This window comes from Myotis davidii, unplaced genomic scaffold, assembly GCF_000327345.1.
Source record: "Myotis davidii unplaced genomic scaffold, ASM32734v1 scaffold341, whole genome shotgun sequence".
NCBI lineage: Eukaryota > Metazoa > Chordata > Mammalia > Chiroptera > Vespertilionidae > Myotis > Myotis davidii.
In genome coordinates, this window is record NW_006291021.1 from 1115244 (window position 1) to 1128133 (window position 12890).

At 54.6% G+C, this 12890-nt stretch overlaps 1 pseudogene; it reads left to right on the forward strand.

The window, feature by feature from the left end:
* Nucleotides 1–12655: 12655 nt before the first annotated feature.
* The window catches only part of LOC102756478, a 62780-nt pseudogene continuing 62545 nt past the window's right edge, over nt 12656–12890 (forward strand).

A 12890-nucleotide genomic window follows, 5' to 3' on the forward strand; every position in this document is an offset into this window, starting at 1 on the left:
TTCGATCTTAGACCTGAGCACCTGCGAGGGCAAGAGAGGCAGGCATGGGGACCCCGCTGGTGCAGGACAGCCACCAGAGCGTGGAGGGGCTGAGGAGGCTTGGTGTGGGCCTCCTGCAGTCGTGGGTGTGATGGGGCCTGTGTCCCTGGGCTACACACAGGCCAGCGCCCTGGGCAAGGCACATTCTTGCCTCAGCCTACGCACAAATAGCGCCCAGCTGTACCTTTGGGGTAGGATGGGGCTTGGGTTGGGGCTTTGCCAACTCCAAGCTCTGCTGGGGCTCTTGGGGCAGAAACTCAGAGATTCACGGAGACCCGCACTTGGGGATATAGGGGTGTCCTGGTTTGCAGACCAGGAGGCTGAAGCCCAGAGAGGTTAAGGCACTTGCCCCAGGCCACACAGCACGTGGCAGGGGTTTGACCCCACTCATGGGCCTGCACTCCTGCCCTTCCCCTCTTGGCTCCTCTTTTTCCTTCTTTTCTGTGTGTCTTCCACTCCCTGGGTTCCCAATTCAGCTCTTGGTGGCTTCAGGCTCCCCTTGGCCCCAGCTGGGCACTCCACTCCCACTTCCATGCGCTCTGGGCCCAGGGGCTGGTGCCAGGTGGGCCTGAGGGACTTGAGCACCCTCTGCCTTACACCCAGGGTTCCCTCTGTGTCCCCCCTCCCCCCAAATCCCACTAATGATGGAAGAGGAATGTGAGAGAGGGAGGGAAATTATATACACACGAACATATAAAAATTAGTTTAGGATCTGGGCCAAGAACCACTTGCGCTTGGCCGGGCATTGTGGGTAATTCATCGCCGATTACCATAAAAGCCAGAGCCTGGCTGACAGGCGGCTGTGGGGCTTTTGTTTAAGATTCTGATGAATATATAATTTCTCTCCAGGTCTGGAGCCTGCGGTTCCTTCCCCCGCAGCGGCTGCAGGTCCCCGGCCACCCTGCCCCTCTTCCCCTCTGCTGAGCACTCCCCCAGGAGGGTTGTACACGGGCTCCTGCCCAGGAGCCAGGCTGGCCCCCTGTCCATTGGTGACACGGCCTCGGGGAAGCGTGGCTTGGCAGCCCATGCCCACCGCCAGCCCCAGTATCCCAGGCCTTGCAATGCGGCCCTCTCCCCGGGCCCAGTTCCCTCCGTCCTTCATGCCCACCTACTGGGCTTCAGCTGTTGGCTTGACCCTGCGCAGATGCTGGGGTCACTGTGGCAGATGAGATGGGTGGGGGCCCAGGTTCCTTAGGAGTCTGGGCTTGGACATTTATCTGTGTTTAAAGATTCCCAGGCGATGCGAATTAAAACAACGAGATAACCATTTTTTTGCCCACCCTCTTGGCAAAATTGTCTGGAGCTTGGTAACATCCAGAATGCCACCGGCAGGAAAATAAATAAGCATCTCCACTTCGCAACATCTTTAATTTTTAATTTATGTTTCTGGCCGGATAATGCATACGCATGGGGTATAGTTGAGATGCAGACGAGTGCACAGTGGAATGCCTCTGCTGTCCCCCCAGGTCCTCAGTTCCCTCTCCCTCTCCTTCCCCAGAAACAGAAGTCGGAACGTTTTTTTTCTGTGAAGGGCCAGATAGTACATCTTTTCAGCCTTACGCGATGGGGAGTCCATCTCTACCACTCAACTCTGCCGCTGTGGCAAGAAGGCAGCCAGAGACAGTAGCCAGGTGAATGGGCGTGGCCCTGTGCCAGGAAAGCTCTATTTGGCCTGCGGGGTGTGGCTTGCACCCGGTTCCGCACCGGTCCCGTAGAACTTTTGGTGCCGTGATAGGAATGCTCTCTACCTGTACTTTCTAATAAAGTAGCCACTAGCCAGATGTCCTCTTACGCGTTGGAAATGTGGCCAGTGCAACTGAGGACTTGGATTTCAAATTGTATTCCATTTTATTTCATTTAAATAGAAGCAGACGCGTGCAGTCATGGCTACCGTTTTGGACGGTGCGGTTATGTAGAGCTCTTCTCTTCTGCGAACACTCGGTGGGTGGGTAGATTTATACTCCTCTGTTTGCCAAAGGGTAGCATCCTTTACATGCCGTTCTGTGCCTTGGTGTTTTCTTCCCCCACTTAAAAATACCGTGCCTTAAAAAGTAATTTCATAATTGTACATCTAGCTTCCCCCTTCCAAGGATATTCTCTGTCCTCCCCCCGCCCCCCATTGGTTTTTGGAGAGAGTGAAAGGAAGGGGAAGACAAGAGAGAGAAACATTGATGTGAGAGAGACACAGTGATTGGTTGCCTCCCACAGGCACCCGGCCGCGGCCAGGGATTGGGCCTGCAACCGAGGTATGTGCTCTTGATCGAGTCAGTCCGAGGGCTGATGCTCTAACCACTGAGGAACCCCATTCCTTTTCACAGCTGTGCCACTAAGCTCATCACACTAAGAAATGCGAATGTTTGTGGCATCATTTGGCCCCTTGGACTGCTGCATATTTAACCAATCCATTATTAATGGGCACTTATGTTATTTCAAGTCTTGCTGTGAGGATTGTTCTACATGTGTCATTTCAGGGGCGAGGACTGTCTAGGGTGTCATTTCAGGAGAACGTGTCTATCAGATACATTTCCGGAGGTGTTGTTTGCGGGCTCAAAGGGAATGTGAAGACATCCCTACACCTCTCAGCATTGAGAGAGAGACAAATTCTTCCCCAGGGGCCTGGGAGGCAGGGAGGCAGAGAGTCAGCATGGCCTCGGGTGAGCAACGGGTGATCGTAATAAATGGGTCCAGCCTCTCTCTCTCTCTCTCTCTCTCTTTTTCTCCCCCCCTCCCTCCCGACTCCTCCCTCTCTCTAAAGTGGATTTTTTTTTTAATGAATATTCAATAGGGCGCCGAGGGCTGTGGACTTTTTTTTTTTTAATATATTTTACTGAGTTTTTACAGAGAGGAACCACATATATTTATTCATTTATTTCAGAGAGGAAGGGAGAGGGAGAGCAAGATAGAAACATCAATGATGAGAATCATTGATCGGCTGCCTCTTGCATGCCCTCTACTGGGGATCAAGCCCGCAAACCGGGCATGTGCCCTGACCTTGGCAGCCTTTTGGTGCAGGGGGACAACACCCAGCCAACTAAGCCACCCCGGCCAGACAGGCACGAGTAATTTAATAAAACAAATACTCTGTCTTCTTGCAGCTTGCAGTTTAGTTGGGGGAATGGAGAATGAACAAAGCACAAAAGAAAAAACACATCTCATGTCAGGGTGGTACCCTTTCTGGGGAAGAAAAATCAGAGAAGGGGAAAGGAAATGCTAGCGTGGAGGGCAGAGTTTGAATAGGGGGCCTGGCAGCCTTGGTGGAAAGGGTAGCATTTGAACAGAGGTGGGGAGGGAGGAGCCGGTGGCGTCTGGGGAGCAGGCGGTCCTGTCCGGGATGCACAAGGCCTGGCGCTGAGCCCTCCTGGGGTAATTGCTGAGGCCTGGCCACTGCCCGCACCTGAGCCGCTGTCCTCCCCGTGCTGTGCCTCCTGTGGCTCCCAGTGCCGGGGCAGCTGCTAGGGAATAATTAATCAATAATAACAATAACAATAATAGTAATAAAATACACTTGGGAGCCAGTGGTCCGTCCTTATGCCTCCAGGTGGCTGCCAGCCCCTGACCATGTGCAGCTGGGAGTCGCAGATGGGCTCGGTGTGAGGTGCCACGAATTCTGGGACTGTTACCTCCAAGTGCAGCGGGAGTGAGGGCTGGGGATGGGAAACGGAGGCTCAGATGAGTGGCTGGGGGAGGAGTTGAGAACCAGCTTCGGTTCAGGTCCCTGCTCTGTCACTTACCAGGGGTGAGAATTCTTACCAGGGGCTCAACCTCTGTGCCTCAGTTTCCCCAACTGAAAAGTGTGTGTGTGTGTGTGGGGGGGGGTTACTATTCATTGAGGGTTTCAATGAGCTGTTTGTGTGTGCCTGGCTTTGGGGAAGAGAGGAATTATAGCCAGTGTTCCTTGAGCACCTACTGTGTGCCTGCCTCAGTTTTGAGTGCTTTGCCCGTACTAAGTGCTTAAAGAACATTTTCAGGTTTGGGGGCAGTTGGGCTTGGGTTCAAATCCAAACTCCTGTCTAAAGATGTCACCTTCTCCCTGGGTTTGAGAGCTCTGGGAGGTGAAGGTTTGTACCTGCACCTGGGTTCACACAGCAGGTCCCCCCCCAACCCCGCCCCCAGCAGCTAGCTCCCTAGTCCCTGTCTTCTCACCTGTGGGATGTGACAGGGACTTGGCCCAAGGTTCCTATTCTCACCTCTTCCATTCTGTCCAGTGCTACGTAGGTCTCCTCTCCCCATTTCCCTTTTTTCACATCTTTTAAACATCACCTCCTCCTGGAAGCCTGCCCCACTCTCGGGCCAGAGGAATCCCCCATCACAGATCTGATCTTTAACTGCTGGGGCCCCTGTGTCCCGCCCCACAGGCCGGTGAACTCCGTAAGATGGGCTGGGGCTGCCTGGGCCACTCCGTGTCCTACTGCTCAGCCCGGAGCCTGGGGTACGGGGGCTCTATTAATGCAGGTGGGGTGTAAAGGAAATTGTTATCGGGTGTGATGATTGTTCATGCCTCTCGTGTATTCATTTCCCAAGTGAAACGCTCTCTAATCCCTTACCCCTCTAACCCCGTTTCTCAGCTACCAGCCACCTCTCCTTCCCTGGAACTTAGTGTGTTCCGTCCCGCATCAGGGCCTTTGCGTATGCTGTGCCCTTTGCCCAGAACTTGCTCCTTACCCCCGTCTTTGCCTGGCTGTCTGGGTCTGTCACTCTTCCTCCCTGGAAGAGAAGCCCTAGGTGGTTGTCGGCTTTGGTCCTAGCTGTGTCCCCAGAACTCAGGATAGCACCTGGTGCAGGGGAGATGCTGAGGTTTGAGTAGCGAGTGACCAAGGCCGGGTCCCACCTCACCCTGTCTCTGGAACCTCACTGGCCTTTCCTCAGTTTCCTTGATCTTCAAAGACCTTGAACCTACAAAGTCAGCTTCAGGCACTAAAAAAACCCCAATCTTCCTCTCCTCTCTACAGGTAGGGAAACTGAGGCCCAGAGAGTGGCAAGAACTAGCTCAGGGCCATGTAGCTCACCGGGGACGGAGCTGGGAAAAGAACCCTCTGCCTCCTGTGGACAATGATTTCTAAAGTGTGGGGCTGTCCCAGAACGAGGCTGTTTGGGGTGACCCGGGGAGCAGGTGTCGGTGGCACAGAGCTGCACAGACTAGCAGTGACTCCCTTTGCGGTTCATCTGTAACAGGTCAGGGAGGAAGAGTCAGGTGTAGGGCGATCTTTAAACCAACACCTGCCCATCCAACCTCTTTATAACCAAATCCTTTCAGACTGCTGCCTTTGGCAACAGTATCCAGGGAAAATGGAAGAACTGTGCACGTATTTTCATTGTAACGGTTTTTCCGGTCAGTTTTGAGGCTAGGCAGGTAGAGCCATGCATTATGGAGTAGTTTCTAGTTTTACTGGATTCTAAAGTAAATTAGGTTAAGGCCGTGATTTCCAACCCTTTTCATCTCATGGCACTAATTACTAAAATTCTGCGGCACACCAAAAATATATATTTTTTGTTGGTCTGACAAAAAACAGGTATAATTTTGATTGTTTTACCAAAAAAAAAATTGCCTACCTTTTATTACTCCAAAGTGACTTAAAAAAAATCAGGTGCCTATACTTGTATTTAAGGATTTCTGGTACCAAGAGTTAACCAATTGGACATAACCTTATTATGCGATGTGACCCTTAAGATGCGGCTCTGGTGTATGACCTACATATCTGTGGTTCAGGGCAGGCCGTTCACACCCCACCTATTGTTGTTTTGCCTGTTGTCGTTTTTTTTCATTTGATAATCTATGGGAAAGAGGTCAGTGCCCCTGAGTAAATTAGTCAGGTATTGCATGTTTTCAAAATTCTTGGGGCACACAGTGTGCTGCGGCACATTAGCTGAAAATCACGGGCTTCGGCGAAAGGCATGGGCCAGCTGGATGTAAGATCGAGGGGACTGGGCTGTGGTAGAAGCCCTGAGCATGGAGGGGGCTGGTTTCGAGAGCTCCCGCTACTCACCTGGGAGCTGCTGATCGTAGAGGCACGTTGCAGGCAGCATGTGGCCAGAGCCATGGAAGTGGCCACAGCATGTGGCCAGAGCCATGGAAGTGGCCACAGGTGGCTCAACGTGGGGAATGGTGGTGGGGGCCCCAACCTAGAGGACCATGGCTAGCAGGGGCCCTGGCCCTTCTGCTCACGCCCCCCACCCCCCAAAACACACACCTGTCCCCTCGCTTCTGGAGGGGTCAGTATGTTGGTGCTGGGCTGCAACAAGGAGTCTGCCGCTTTTTATAAATTTCTGCCCTTGGGCCTGGAGTAGCATCCCCCAGAGAGTACCTGGGTTGCAACTCAGATAGACCCCGGTGCTAATCCAGCTTGTGGACCTGTGGCTGCAGGTGGCCTGTCCTGCAAATCCGCGCCTCCAGGCTTTGCAAAGCCTCTTAGCCATTCATTTGTTCATTCATTTGTAGCAGTGGTTCTCAACCTTCCTCATGCCGCGACCCTTTAATACAGCTCCTCATGGTGTGGTGACCCCCAACCATAAAATTATTTTCGTTGCTACTTCATAACTGTAATGTTGCTACTGTTATGAATCGTAATGTAAATATCTGATATGCAGGATGTATTTTCATCGTTCGCGACCCACAGATTGAGAACCGCTGGTTTAGAGAGTATTTATTGAGCACCTACTCGGCCAGGCCCTGGGACCCAGCCCTACTTTCCTGGCTCCCAGTCTCCAGGAGAGCCGTCCGCAGAGCTTTCTGTGGTGATAGAAATGCACTGTGTCCCCTGGGCCGGCCAGTGTGGCTCAGTGAGTGAGCGCCGTACTATCGCTGAAAGGTCATGGTCCAGGGCACATGCTCTGGTTTCAGACTTGATCCCCAGCAGGGCTGGTGCCAGAGACAGCTGATCAATGTTCCTCTCTCTCTCCCCTTCTTTCTTCCTCTCTCCCGAAAATAAATAAACGCGTGTATATATTTTTAAACAGAAGTGCACCAGATCTGCACCAGGACCTTGGCCCAGGGCCTCAGATGCAGGAAACTCAGCCAGTGTGACTGAGGAACTAAATTTTGAATTTTGTTTAATTTTATTTAACTAGTCATACCTGGTCCTCTCAAGGAGAGTGCTGATCTGGACAATAAACAAGGAGTAAGTACAGGGTGGGGCAAGAGTAGGTTTACAGTTGTTCATATGGAGAACAATGCAATAATTAATAAATAATAATATATATAAACCGTCTCACGTACTCACAACTCTAAATCTACCTTTGCCCCAACCTGTAATTTCAGATGAAAGCAAGTGCCCAAAAAAGGAAAAAATAGAGGAAGGTGTGATAAAGGGTGATGGGGGTGCTACCTGGATTGTAGTGAGGTCAGTCGGGGTGCCTGTGAGGAGGTGATGTTTGAGGGCGGCCTGAATGGTGAGAAGGAGACAGCCATGAAAATGTGGAGGAAGGGTGTTCCAGGCAGAGGGAATAGCCTGCACAGCGGCCCTGAGGCAGGACTGTGGCTGGCGTGTTGGAGGAGCAGAGAGGAGGCCATGTGGCTGGAGTGGAGTGAGCAAAGGGGAAAGGGTGAGCAGGGAGGGGATGGGGCAGATAGTTCAGGGCCTTGTGGGCTGTGGGGATGGGCTTGGGCTTTTACCTGGAAGGAGGTGGGAGCCCTGGAGGGCTGTGGGCAGAGGAGGGACGGGACCCAGGACCTGACTCAGCACCTTCTGGCTACTGCGGGGAGGACAGACAGTGGGGAGTGGGGCAAGGGCTGGAGGACCAGGGTGGAGGTGACTTAGGTCCAGGCAGGCAGTAATGGGACTAGACAAAGAAGGCACATGGAGAAAGAGGGACAAGTTCGTAAGGAATTTAAGAGGGAGACTTGGGCGTGGTATTTCCAGACCAGCAGGGTGGGCAGAGCAGATGAGGGGAGAAGAGTCAGGGCTGGCCCCTGGGTTCTAGCCCCAGCCGCTGGAAGGATGGAGCTGCCATCAGCTGAGAGGGGAGAACATGGGAAGAGCAGGTGCATCTGGGTCCAGCTGCACCTGAAGGCACCTGGATTTCTCTGGGAGGAGTGGAAGGTGGCTGGGCCTGGGGAACCTGCAGGTGAAAAAGGCAGGTGAGGAGCTGGGACCTGCCTGTAGCGGGCAGTGTGCCCACTGTGGTGTAGCTAGCAGGCAGATGTGGCGCCAGGACCGTGATGTGAGTGTGGGTGAAGTAGGCTCCTGGCCGGTTGGCACACGCCCATGGCCCCAGGTCACGAATACTGTGCTGGGGAAGGAAGCTGTCCAACCAGTTTCTCCCTCGCTCTGGATCCCAAGGGTGTGCAGTTTGGCGGTTGCCTGTAAATGAAACTTGGAGGGATTTTGGCCCCAAGTGTGAGGACAACGGGACAGATTGGGAGAGGGATAGGCGTGTGCGTGTGTGTGGGGGGGTGTCCTACCTCGGTGTGTGTGGTTTTGCTGAGGGGGCCCCACATCAGGGTGGGTGTCAAAGGCTGTCGGACATCCCAACAGAGATACTTAATTGGTCGGAACATTCGTGCAGGAAGTGACAGGCCACTGGTTTGTATGTGGATGCCCCTCCCTGTGTTGTTTGTAATGTAGAACAAGTAGGAACTGATTGAACTCCGTGGGTTGGACACAGAGAAATGGCCTTATGATGGTGATCTCCATTTTCAAAAGGAAGTGCCAATGTGCACACACAGAAGCCGAGAAGGACACGGCTGGCCTCAGGACCTTTGCACTTGCTGTTTCTCCTGCCCGAGAGTCTGTTCCATAGGTGCCTGTATGTCTGATCTGCTGACTTCACCAGGTCCTCTGAGAAGTCCCCTGGGCCCCTCCAAGCTTCTGGAGCCCCACTGTGCATTTGTTGTTGTGGTTGGGATCTCTTAGCACTGACCAGCATTGTGCTACTGACAGTGTTGGTTTCCCTATGAGTGTCTGTCTTCCTCACTTGCCTTGAGGGCAGGGGTGCTGGCTGTCATGCCCACTGCTGTGTCGCCACTGGCTTGGCACACAGTAGGTACTCAATAAATGTTTGTGGAAAGAATGAATGAAAATGACCACATGCTCACATTTTCTCTCCAGGAGAGGCTGCAATATGGGCAATTTTTATATTCTTCTTTATGCTGATTTTCTCTAAATTTTCTGCTGCGCGCGCCTATTTTATAATTAGAAGAAAAGTTATTTTGAAAAAAAAAAATTACCCCCCAAATGCAGCTGCAGGGGCTGACGTGATCGAGCCCCATGCTTCTCCCCAAGGACGGTTCCTCCTGGTACATATAGAGGACATAACTGCGCGTTCTGGAGCTCCTGGGGTCAGCCGTCGAGAGCACTGGGAGGGCAAAACAGTCAGGGAGGGCTTCCCTGAGGTGGCAGCTCTTCACCTCCATGGTGCTCAGGCCCAAACCCTGGAGTTGTCCTCGCGTCCCTGCTTTAATGTATGCCCCATAGTCCTTTAGGAAATTCTGTTGGCTCTGCCTTCTCAGTCTGTCCAGAATGTGCCCACTTCTGCCCTGCTCCCTTCCTGCACTCCCAGCTGATTCAGCCCCCCTGGCCTGAATATGTGCAGTCACCTCCCCTCTGGACCCCCCTAACCTCCTACAGTATGTCTTTGCTGTGGACAGAGGGCTCCTGTGAGCACTTGAGTCAGGTCCTGCTCCTCCTCTGCCCATATCCCTCCAGGGCTCCCACCTCCCAAGGGGTAAAAGCCCAAGTCCTCCCTGGGGGCCCACAAGGCCCTGTATACCTGCCCCTGTCCCCTCCCTGCCCTCACCTCCTCCCTCTGTCCCCCCCCCTCGCTCACTCTGCTCCAGCCACACAGGCCTCCTCCCTGTTCCTCCACCATCCAAGCATGGTCCTGTGCCTATTTTTTAATTGAATAATTTCTGTTGACCTATCTTAAAGCTCATTGATTTCTCTCACTTCTTTCAGGTCTTCGGTAAAATGTCACTTCCTTACTCCCTGACCTTGTTTAAGACTGAAATCCTCCCCCACCCACTCCACCCTTGCTCCCCCCTCCTCCCTCAGTTTGTCCATCTTCATAGCACTTATTGCTAACTGATCCTTGGTGTATTTTATTTCTTCTGTTTCCCTTCCATTGCCCTCGCTAGAACATCAGCTCCATGAGGGCAGGGATCTTTGTCAGACTTAGTCACTGCTGTGCCCCTAGTGCCTCAAACCAGTCACGGCTCATTACAGTAGGTGCTCAGAAATTGTTATTTTAAAGGGGTGGGGGAAAAAAAAGGAAAAAAAAGTGGGTGAAGGTGCCTGCTTTGTGACGAGGGTGCCGCGCGCTGTGCCCCTGGGAGAATACGGTTGGTGAGGAGGTCCTGGCTGTTAGGTGAAGGTTTGCTAGAACCCGCTGTGTTCCGCGCATGCCTTCTGCTGGGTGCTGGGACCCAGTACAGCGGGTGTGCTCTGATCAAGACAGAGACCCCGCCCTGCCCTGCCCTCGGAGGTCAGCCTGGTGGCAGAGGCAGGCCCGGGACCAGGCAGTTAAAGAATGGGGTGATTAGAGCTGTGACTGGGGACATTCAGGTTGCTGTGTGGATGGAGTCACCCAGCTGGGGTCGACCAGATGCAGGCCCCGTTCCTCGCCCAGATCTCTCCCACCCTTACCTCGAAGGTGGCTGTGTTCCCAGCCCATGTGCTCACTGCCATGCTTGGAGGCAAGAGGTCATCTCCAAGGAGACATGGGCAAGAGGCCCAGAGAGGGCAGGACTGGCTGGAGAGGGCGTGGCGGGTCTCCAGCCACCATCCCCTGGGGTCTGGACAACCCAGAGACCAGCGCTTCTGCCCCAGGTGCCCTGACATCTCGCTTCATTGAGCGCCTGTTGTGGGCCTGGTTCTTAATAAAGTTGGGAAAACAGGTTCTTCCTTGAGGTCACATGGGTGAGCTTGGATTCATTCCTGAGTGAATGAATGAGCCCTGTGCCTGGGCCATCAGCCTTCAAATGCAAGCAAAGCACCCACTGTGCTCCTGGTGGCATTTCCTGAGGGCCCACTGTGTACCCTGCCAAGCAGGAGGAGGTTATACTGCTTGATTTCACATTCATGTTGACACAGAGCACCTCCTGTGTGCGCCATGTGGTGCTGGGGTGCCAAGTGTAGCACCCCGTAAAGTACCTACTGTGTGCATTTCATAGTTGGGCTGTGGAGAGGGGAGATATTGGAGTTATCTTGTGTTTAGCAGCACCTACTATGTGTTCTGTATAGTCCACATCCATTCACAGAGAACCTACTGTGCGCTCGGGGCTTTGGGAACTCCAGGGCAGGCCTTCCCAATGCTAGGGGAAGTGGCATCATACACTGTTTTGCAGAGGGGAGAACTGAGGCACAGGTTGGGAAAGGGGCAGATGGCCCGGGAGAGGTGGGGAATAGGCCCTCTGAGGCAGCCATAGCAGGGCATGGATAGCCACCTTGGAAAGTGAATTGTCTCTGAACCCTTATCAGGGCCTCCTCTGAGCTCCCACAGCTGCCTGCCGTCCCGGGACAGCCCGTCCTTTGCCCCACTGTGCAGTGCGCTTATTGAGGGTGGGGCCTCTGTCCAACCCCGCTGTGTCCCTGGACGCTTTAAATTTGTAGCAACTTGTCCATTTCTCCTCCCCCAACCTTGCGCCACTCCATGCCTCCTGCAGCATTGTGGGTAAGGGCTCATCCTCTGGACCCAAACCTTGGTTCCAGTCCCTGCTCTTTTTGACCTTGGACAATGAACCTCTCTATTCCTCCGCCAACCGCTTTGGAAATGGGGGTGATGTTGGGTGAGGTGAGCAGGCACAGCGCTTAGCACACACCGGGAGCTCCATACCTGTGAGCTAGGGGAGTCATCCCGAGCACTAATGGTGGGAGCAGATGGGGAGCCAGCCCCCTGCGGTGCCCTCCGCTCTCCCTTAGGGTCTCCGCCCCTCCCCAAACGCCTCTCCAAGCTCCCAGAACCCCAGGGGCCTCTGCGTTCCCTGTCTCAGCCCTGGAGTTTTCAAACCCGCACGGGGCAGCAGCACGGCCGGGATTGGCTGCCTGGGCGGGGCCGCCCCTCCCTCTCCCCCTCCTTCCCACCCACCCCTCCCTGTGGATCGGGTGTCTCCGGCCTGGCACGGTGGCCCCATCTGTTTCCAATCTGGGCCTGAGCTCTCCGCCCCTTCCTCAGGGTTGTGCCTAAGGTGGGGGCCTCTGCCACCGTGTCCCCATTCACCCCCCGCCCCAGACCCCAACCAAGGGGGCAGCCTCTTGGCGCCTGCACCCCTCCCCCACCCTCTGGGGCTCTCTGTGAATGTGGGGGCGCGGCCTCTGCCATCCAGCTCAGACTGGGTGGGGCTCTTCTGCCCCTTATCCGACCTCCAGTATTTGGGTGTGTTTGGGGAGCCCTCTGCTGTTCCGGGCTTCCAGTCCCTCCATCCGTTGCCATGGCCACGATCAGCACCTGGAAGGGGAGGGGGAGCAGGATAGGGGTTCCCTCTGTCATTAGGTTCCCAAAGGGGGGGTGTCTCAAGGTGTTCTCTCATGCATGTGCATGTGGGGGTGCATAGTACCCTCTGGAAGGCTTTCCCCACACAGGAACCCCCTGGAGGCTTCCAGGGCCCCCTGATGGGGCTCCCCCGCTGGTCCCCCGCCCCACTTCCGTCCGGAGCCCCACCCCCGGCCCCGCCCCCAGGCCGAGCTCTTAGGGCTGCGGCCTCTCCCTGCGCGCGCGGCGCTAGCGCTCAGAGTGGACGCCGCTCAGAGTGGACGCGGGAGCGGGGGAGCGGCTGCAGCGGGGCACCCCGATCTCTGAGCTGAGCCGCGGGGTGAGTGCACCTGGGGTTCTCTTGCTCCGCTAAGGCTGGTCTGCGCCGGGCTTTGTTTCCCTCCTTGTCCCCTCTCTGGGCTCCCGGGAGGGGAGGGGGTATCCCGCGT